Consider the following 10066-nt stretch of genomic DNA (forward strand, 5'->3'; position numbering starts at 1 on the left):
GAAGTTGCAGACAGTGAAAAGGCGACAACATTGTACAGTAAGTTCTTTTCAGTCTTTTAGCGTAAATTCATGCCTTTGAAGTGTGAACAACATTGAAAGTCTGAAAAATGACTGAAATGACAGAATAATGTTTTCATTTTGGGGATACACAAACATCTCATAGACATCAAACATTTTCTTGGTTTCGTGAGTTTATTTTGGATTGGATTTCGATTAAATTTGCTTCAATATCGATTCATTTGGATATATATAGGCCTATACATGGATATATGGAACATGTTTCTTTTTGAACTGTCAGCTGGTTAAAATGAACAACTGATTTGTATACAATTGCACACAATGCCATTTTTATAATAATAACGTTATAATAATAACTTAATGATATACGAGTAGGCTTACAAATATAGCTAATGCAGTCTATATGTAATTTAGTGCTTTCATTTATTTATTTATTGTAAAATTGCTAGAGTAGCCTATATTTCTCCGTAACCATAGCGGTAATTGATTGGCCTTTCGTTATGTGACATCAAAGACTTATTATGTGTAGAAAGATGGTGCACTATTATTATTATGAATGGGAGAAAGTGCAACAAGCAATATGGTGGAATAAGTCCTGCCTTCTAAACAAGTAAATGGTACAAACAAATGGTAAAGTCATTGCATCACCGGTGCTCCGGTTCCTATAGAAACAGTCAGACGCGCTTAGCAGAAAGGTCCATGTACGTTTTGATAGTTTGTTTTCCAATTTGAAATGAAATACGCAGAAACGAGAAAACGGTCGTTTCCCGTTTTTTAGTTTGTTTAAAAAAAAAACGGAAAAACAAGATTTTGACTCAATTTTTGTTTTTTTGAGGTCACGGATAGAAAACGGAAACAGACTTCAAAACTCGTTTTCCACATGTGGGCGGTCATTACACGCCCCTTTCAACCGATTGGTCTATCAAATCTTAGCCAGTGATGTCATATTCAGTTCGTTCAACAAAATAACAGTCCTCTGCTGCTATATCAGTAGATGTCATAAATCGGCTTTCTTCTGTGCAACCTAATGCGTATTTCACAGAAATATGTTTGCACAGATAAAAAAAAAAAAGTTTAAAAAACCTACAGTAAATTTAATTAAGTCTGTTTTTAAGCTGTCATTGTGTTTTTAAAATGTAAAATGTAAATGCCTCTACATCTGTTACCAAGCGCATGACATCCTTTGGGCTACTACCACCGATCAATAGGCTATTCTCTATTAGTGACTACTGCACTCATTTTTTATTTTTATTTTTTTCTTATTTGAATGTTTTGTTTACATTTTATACATTTAAATTCAATCATTTAGCAGACGCATTCTTTGCAGTAGACTATGCAGTCATATTAGAAAATAGGCTATCCACTAGGTGGCAACACCTAATAACGGTATCACCATCGCAAGGCTTTTTAGTTTTCCTTACTTATAAATGGCCATGCAGATTTTATCTCTTAAATTAATAACTTTTATGAACACAGTGAACATTATTATATGTCACAGTTTACTTGCTATCCTCACTTCTGTCTTTCCTTCGCTTTTGAATGGATTAGCTATAAATGGCCCTGAACATTTTACATTCAATTTCGATTTGACGGCTATTGGTGATTCTGCGTCAATTGCTTTAGTGGACAACAGCAAAACAAAAACTCTCGTATATTAAACATAGAACTTTTATTATCTTTGTAATTATTTTATTATCTTTTAGACCAATCGGCTTAAAGGGGCGTGTAATGTCCGCCCACATGTGGAAAACGTGTTTTAAAGTCATGTTTCCATTTTCTATCCATGACCCGAAAAAAATGAAAATCGGGGAAACAACCGTTTTCTCGTTTCTGCCTATTTCATTTCAAATTGGAAAACAAACTATCAAAACGTACACGGACCCAGAAAAATGCCATTTTCTGGTTTTCTGTCATGATTCGAGTGTTTAGAAACAAAATTTATGAGACAGCTGCTGTCAGATTTCATTAGTGATTTCAAATATGAAATTTAATCAAAAGCCTGCTGAACAGCTTTGGAGAATTTGATGTTTCCCCATTTAAAGAGATAGAAGCTGCACTGCCCGAATGGAGAGATCTGATGGCAGATCTGTCCATTTTCTCACAATCTGTTGAGTTTAGTGCATCAAAGAAAACCTTAGTTGTAAAGGTTATTCTCATAAAGGTTATTCACATTTATCTGTGGCAGCTTCTCTTGGAAGTCAAAAGCTCTATATTGATTGCTGTTACTCTGCTTTCCATTCCCTCTCGGTGCTGCACTAATGTATCTGTTGCGATCAAGGTCAGAGATTAAGATTCTTGTTTCAGCCTCTCCATCAAGGAGCATGTCACTGAAGGCCAATGGAAAGAGAAGCGTTTACTGAACTGTGACTCTTAACTGCATTAAAGTGTGCAGAGAAAATCATATTTCTGTGGCTGACTCTGAGATTATGGCATTAGTGTGGATGTTGTATTTGTTAGTGAGGGAAGAAGCAGGTTAATTATGCAGTAAGTGGTGTTTTTCTAATGGTGAGAGTCATAATGTAAGCTAATATCTTTGTAACATAACTAATCTATGGACATCACTTTCTGTACAGGAGACTCCCTCCCTAGGCAGCACTGAGATAATGTGGCCACTAGGTGGCTGCAAAATCCACTAATAAGCTCATTTTCTTCCTTTTTTGTGCAGATTCTGGGTGCATTTGTGATTATTGTCCAAAATTGTGTCTGGAAACCAGTGGCAGTTTTTGGCTGACATTGATAACTTAGTACATTTGATACTTAAGAGCATTACTGTCACTAGTTTTATTTACCTCATTTGATTTTTAAATTAGGCTAAAATTTGTGTTAGAGGATTCAGATTCAATACGAGGCTCTTCACTGAAAGTATCAGGTGAAGTAAACAACACATTATTAGCTGTTGTAGTGAGAAATAACACAATGACACACACATGAACACATGAACTCTACCTGATTAAATAATTGTGTCCTCTAGGTGGCACACTTTGGCTTGCTGCAGAAATAAAAATGATACAGTATTTCATGCAGTGAACAATATTCTAACAAAGGTTGATTGATGATAATACAGAGAGTATTATAACACATTTGAAAAACCTAATCCAGCATACTTGAATGTGAATCTAAATAAAAACTAATTAGAGTACCTTATTCCCCCAAATGTTTCATTTTGAAGATTGTTCCTGATTTTTCTTTGCATTATGAATAAATGATGTCTATAGTGTTTTAGGCACACTGTGAAAATATATTTTCATGATTTATCATAACAATTTTTCTTTTGTCAAATCAACTTAGATAATTAATGTAGTTCAGATAACATAATATTTTGAGTTTCTGTTGATTAAACCAATCACCTTCATTGTATTAACTCAAATTTTTAATTTCAAGGAACTCAAACTTTTAAGGCAACCAGTTAAACCAACAATTCTTTTTTACATTTTGTTTTGCTGACTTTATCTACTGTGTGTGTGTGTGTGTGTGTGTGTGTGTGTGTGTGTGTGTGTGTGTGTGTGTGTGTGTGTGTGTGTGTGTGTGTGTGTGTGTGTGGTGATTTTATGAGCTTTTATTTTTATTTAGCAATGTTTGTCATCATTGTTGAGGTTTCGGTGTATCTATAATGTTTCAGGCTGATAACTTAAACAATCACGTTTAGATGTTATGGCAAGATTGTTGATCGAGACTTTTGGATTTAGTGAACAAATTAAATCAGCTAGTATTACTTTTATAGAAACACTTTAGTATCTAGTTGCATATTGGCTGTTTATTAGTACTTATAAAGCACATATTAATGCCTTATTCTGCATCCCTAAATCCTACATAATACCTGAACTTAAACACTACAACAACTAACTTTAATAAGCTGTAAATTAAGAGTTTATTGAGGCGAAAGTCGGTGTTAATAGTTGTTGTGAATGTTCCCTATAACTGAAGTGTTACCACTTTAAGTTATGAAAACTTAGGGAACATGTTACTTTGATTTTTGATATTTCCTTATTATTGCTTTTAGTTTATTGTGTATCTGTTTATTCTTATGCTGTTGGAAAATGGTTTCTGATGCATGTTTTGTCATGTGAAGGATTCCAAGCTATGAGGAGACTGACAAATGATGCAAAACTTTAAATGACTGACAAATGATGCAAAAAGAAGCCCTTGTAAAGGCACTTTACTGTACCTTTGACTTTATACCAGCAGGGGGCGTCAGTGCACTTCTGTTTGTAAACTATGAGCCGGACACCTGAGCTGATGCTATTTTGTAGCACATTCATACAGTGTCATTTCATTCATTCATTTGTGCTTTGATCACCATTGCAAGTATATATTCTTCACTTTAACACTGTTCTTTTATTTTGGTTTATACATTATACACTCTAAAAAATGCTGGGTTAAAAACAACCCGAGTTGGGTTAAATATGGACAAACCCAGCAGGTTGGGTTAAAGGGCACCTATTATGCCCTCTTTCACATGATGTAATATAAGTCTCTGGTCTGGTCAAGTTTCAGCTTAAAATACCACACAAATTTGCCCCTATTTAGGGGTAAGCAAAAACATGCCTTTTACTATATTGCTATATTGCTGGCTAAAAAAAATAAATCCAAAATTGGTTGAAAAAAATGGCTGGGTGAAAACAACCCATCTTTAACCCAGCATTTTTTAAAGTGTAACAGAACATAAAAGTGTTTAAAACAAGACCACAATATTGGTATGGCATAATCAAATCATTGTCATGAAGTGGTGAATTGTTAAATTATGAATAAAATTAAATTACAGATTCAGTGACATTTTAAAATGCTGGTTTAAGTTGGGTTGAAAATGGACAAACCCAGCGTTTGGTTTACATGTTTTATTAAACTTAACTATTGTTTATAAATGACTATATGTCTGGCTTAAAATGAGCCCAAAGTATGTTGAAAATTAAAAATCAGACACATAATTACTAACAATAATAATCAAAAGGTGAACATTTCTGAATAGGCAATTTAATAAATGTTTATTGTTTAATTATTACTCATTAAACTTAAAGTTAATTTATTAAATTTTATTATTATTGTTGTCTCTAGTAATTGTGTCTGATGTTTCATTTCCAACATATTTTGGGTTCATTTTAAGCAACAATACAGTCATTTTTAAACAATAGTTGAGTTAAATAAAACAACCCAGTCGCTTCTCAACCCATCTCAATCCAACATTTTTTAGTTAACTACATTAGTTAATATAAACTAACAATGAACAATTACATTTTTACCAACATTAACAATAATTAATAAATGCCTTTATCAGTAGAAGATGGTGTATTTGCACATGTTGTTTTTAAAGAGTCTTTGTGAAGGGGTAAATGCATATACTGGACTGAGCAAACACTAATGCTTTTCCGCATGATCAGCAGCATTAGCATAACAACAATGGGCTCTGGGACGCTGGGAATATCCTTAGCATATAAAGCAGGTAAAAGTGAGGATGATTTTTGAGTTTTGATTCAAAAGCGTCTGGAGTTTCACCCTGCGTTGGATCTCCATTATGCTTTGAATTTGACGATACCAAATTCATCTAATCCTAATTAAGGTTTTAACAAGAAAATCGAATTCTGGAAGACGTCCTGATTCGCCTCGTTCAATCGCCATGACAACCGGAATATCAGCATGGCTGTGATTCCCAATGAGAGCTTTATGTTTATGTGCCTGTGTTTGTTAGAGATACGGAGGAGCTGTCGTTCAGTGCTGCATTTGTTTATGTAACTATATCTATATGCTTGACACGGAAGATAACGTCCTCTGATCTGTGTGCTGAGATTAAAGCGCATCAGAAAAGCAGCTTCTGTCACTGGGATAGACCTAGTTCCTTTTGGAGGTGTTGGCCGAGAAGAAAATGATGTTGTCTGGAATATTTTCCATCATGAACAACATCGTCCAGCCTTGCTTGTTGAAATGAGGAGCGTGTTCAGCAGCAGACTGACCCAAAATCAGTACAGCTTATCTAATGTGAGCACAGGGCAGAGGCATCATTGATTTTGGGAGAACTGGGCCTGAATCCCCAAGTATCCCCAATCCCCTGGCAACTTTAAATCTTCTTTTTCACATTTTATTTATATATATATAGTATGTAATAGAGTGTTGTTGACATGCCGTCATTTTACGCCGGACTGCTTCACAAACGAGGGTCAATTCAACACAAAAGATGAACATGACGGCACATGCTAACTCTACATAAATGTATCTACTTTTTCAGATACATTAATCTAATTTGTCCAATTTCATCATAAAAGTTGTAACTTCTTCCTGAGTCTCTCCATCAGTGTCACTCCGGTTTGAACAATGTAAGGCTGAACACTTTCCTCATTTTGGCTGCGTGAGATTCTCCAGCTTTGTTGTTGTTGAGCTGTTAAAGCTCCGCCCTCTTCTGGAAAGCGGAGCTCATTTGCATTTAAAGGGACACACACAAAAACGGCGTGTTTTTGCTCACGCCCAAATAGAGGCAAATTTGACAAGCTCTAATAAATGATCTGTGGGGGATTTTGAGCTGAAACTTCACACACACATTCTGGAGACACCAGAGACTGATATTACACAGGGGCGTTATAGGTCTGCTTTAAATTGATGACAGAATGCACTGGAGCAAATTGAAGATGGATGAGGTGGTTCCTCTATGACCCTGATCGCTTATGGTGAGCACAATCATGTAATGTGAATGTTAATGGTGTTAAATGTGCCACACACACACACACACACACACACACACACACACACACACACACACACACACACACAGGGCTGTCACGTCAATTCCTGGGGCTTAAAAGTAATTTATATCGAAGGGCTCCACCTATACACTCGACAGTGTGAAGACATGTTCATTAGGCCTCGCTGTGAAGCATTTAATGAATTATGAAATAGGCATGAATTAAGTGCTGTGCGTAACGTGGTGTGTTTCATGTACCTTTTGACAAAGAATGAACTCGTAATGTGTTTAAAATGGTGTTTCCAGGGTAAAGTGCCTAGCTCAGTTGAACGATTCTAACTGCATCATTCTCACTGCTTTCGACATCATTGTGATCATCATAGGACATGATTCATCACAGCTGCCATGAGTTAGGCTATATAGCGCCTGATGCACACAATGTATGTAAGAAAATGATAGATTACTTACAGTGGAAGCAGGGGAAATGGTTTTAAAGGGAGATTTAGTTTCATTTCAAAATGCTTTTGCTTCAGAGTGTAGTCAGCCATTTCTGTACGTATGGAAATAGGCCTTTCCTTTCTATATGACAAGTCATATAGTTAAGCTGTTGGATTTATATAGAAATAATTGCTGGATTCAACTGTTGTTTAAGCCACTAATACAACCTTTTAGATTCAAGGATCTGAAATGCTGCATTGCCAACTCCAGTTGTTTCATCAGGATCTGAGCCGTTCGTTTCACTGGTGCTGAATATTGTTGCTTAGGGAATAGGAATTTTAATTTAAATTTAATTTGATTTAATTTAATTTGTCATGTATGGAAGCTTGTTTCCGCCACTAAATAAAAAATTTAAAAAAGGTATCTGCGACTTTTTATCCTCATAATTCTTTTCATAATTTTCATAATTTTTTTCTTGCATTTTGAGTTTACGCCTAACGATTCATAACATGAAATTGTGAGTTATAAAGTCAAAATTGTGAAAAAAAAGTCTTTATATCTCAGAATTCTGAGGAAAAAAAGTCTTGCGAGATAAGAATTGCGAGATATAAACTCACAATTTTGAGAAAATATCAGAATTGCATGAAAAAAGTCAGAAATGTGAGTTTATATGTCCTGAAATTCTGATTTTATTTCTTGCTGTTGTGAGTTTATAAGGTTTTTTTGAGTGCATTAACAGGACTGAGTGCTCACAGATGAGGTGGATCAAGAAGAAGAGGAGGCCCAGTACCGAACCCTGAGGTACCCCATAACTATTTAAGTGGATTAGATATTTTATTTTATTTTTACAAAAACTGCACATTTTTTAATTAAAAAAAAATAAATATTAAAATATAGTAAAGTCATAAAAATCATTTAATAACTACTTTTTAGTGACCAAGAACTGGAAAATTAAGTATTCATATATAAGTGTAATTTATGAACTAATTTATAGCATTTAAGCATAAACTCCTGGATTTATTTTTTTATTATTTTTTTTTTTTTTTAAGAAATCAATGAATTTAAGTGTGTCCAAACTTTTGATTGATATATTGAAAATCTAACAATGAGTATTATACTTTCATAATTGAATGAGTCATTAAATTGTATTTATCGAATGTATTCATAAATATGAATGTATGGCTTCTTTCAATATTTTGAGTACCTTCTCCATGTTAGAGATACATTAGCACCCACAGGTTGTAGGAACAGTTGTTCTATTCCCTGTGGAGAGGGAATGGAAATAGATTTCTGTTTCCACTAATGACTTTTTAGTTGTGGCACCAGTGCGCTGTGTCAGCTTCTCTGCATGCCGTCGCAATATCCCGCATCCCTGAGGAGCCTGAGTCAGCACAAAACAGGATGGCATTCAAGAATGTCCAACACATTCACTTTTGACAACAGAATCATGTGTGCAATTATATTGGCAGGCTATTAGAACACTTGGTTTGTTTACTGCCCTGCTGCACAAACAAATATATTACATAAATATTTTCAGATAATTAATTGAATTTATCGTCATGTGGATTGGAATTAGCAGATGTTTGTGAAGACATTAATAATGCCATCATATTTAGTTAATTATCATTTATTATCATTAATCAGCAGTAATGACATTCTCATTACCATTATTTGTACTCCCAGATCTCTCTATTGTTCTGTAATGTGTTTCCTCTCATAAGGGATGTCCTGGTCAATAACCGGTCTGTTAATGGTTCATGGAAACATTGTGTTTCGGTGGACTTCATTAGGGTTTCTTTTATTGATGATTTTCCCCCATTATACATCTGTGCGTCTGGGCTAATTTTGTTCAGCTGACATTACAGAACACTCAAGTAAACATTTATTTATTTTCTGCAAATTTTGAGAATGGCAGTTCTGTTTTTGTAAGCATTTGGCATCAGTTTCGGAATGGTGGTATTATGGTTGTATATTACACTGCAGGGATGCAGAAATATCCCCTTCTAAATAGAATTTTCCCATTTCGCCACAGCAGAGCAACAGCTAATTTACTTAAATGTTAATAACATTGCTAATTCAGCAAACGTTAATCTGTTTGTCTTTACAATCATTCAAGTTGAGGCTGCACTGCTGCTGCTTTTAGAGTGTAATTCCTTTTGAGATTTCCAGTAAATATGTCCCTTTCCTGTTTCTCGGTTGTTATTTTGTGAAGTGAATGGTGGTTTACTTTTAATAAGATTTGCAATTGATCAAAAGCAGTGAGTAATAAAACATAACTGATTCCTCCTAAGGAGGCACAAATAGGGGAAATGCTACAACACACAGTTCTTAAATTGCTCAGGAAAGCGTTGTTGTGTATATCAAGAAGAAGAGGAGGCCCAGTACCGAACCCTGAGGTACCCCGTGACAATTTAAGTGGATTAGATATATTTCCCTCTCCTGAAGGATCTATACCTATGATGCAGGACTCAAACTTTGTGATACCTTGTGTGGAGAGGTTTATATCAACTCAGACTCATTGGAAAAACATTGCTTTGGCAACATTTCTGCAAAATAATATTACATTGCTCCTTGCATGTGTCGCGACAGTGGATACATTTGGATCAGAAAATCCAAACATACACTACAGAGCTGGTTATGTGATGCACACATCAAAATTCATTCATTTATTAATCAAAAAGTCATATCATAGTGTTGTGGTAGACAAAAACAAGTCTTCATTAATCAATAATCTGCCCCTGTAATCATCATTTGTGTGAAAAAGGAATAAAAGCTGTTTTACTGCCTCTAGTGTTTATTTCACTAAAAACTGCAGTGAGTTGTATGCATAGGTAAGTTTTCGGAGTTTTGCAAAAATTTAGGTAGAGGCTTGTTTTTTCCAATGGAGGATTTATTATGTGGACAGATGCAGATAGATCCAGCAGAATTAGGACTGATGATTTA

This window comes from Chanodichthys erythropterus, chromosome 23 (assembly GCF_024489055.1).
Source record: "Chanodichthys erythropterus isolate Z2021 chromosome 23, ASM2448905v1, whole genome shotgun sequence".
In the NCBI taxonomy this organism is placed as follows: domain Eukaryota; kingdom Metazoa; phylum Chordata; class Actinopteri; order Cypriniformes; family Xenocyprididae; genus Chanodichthys; species Chanodichthys erythropterus.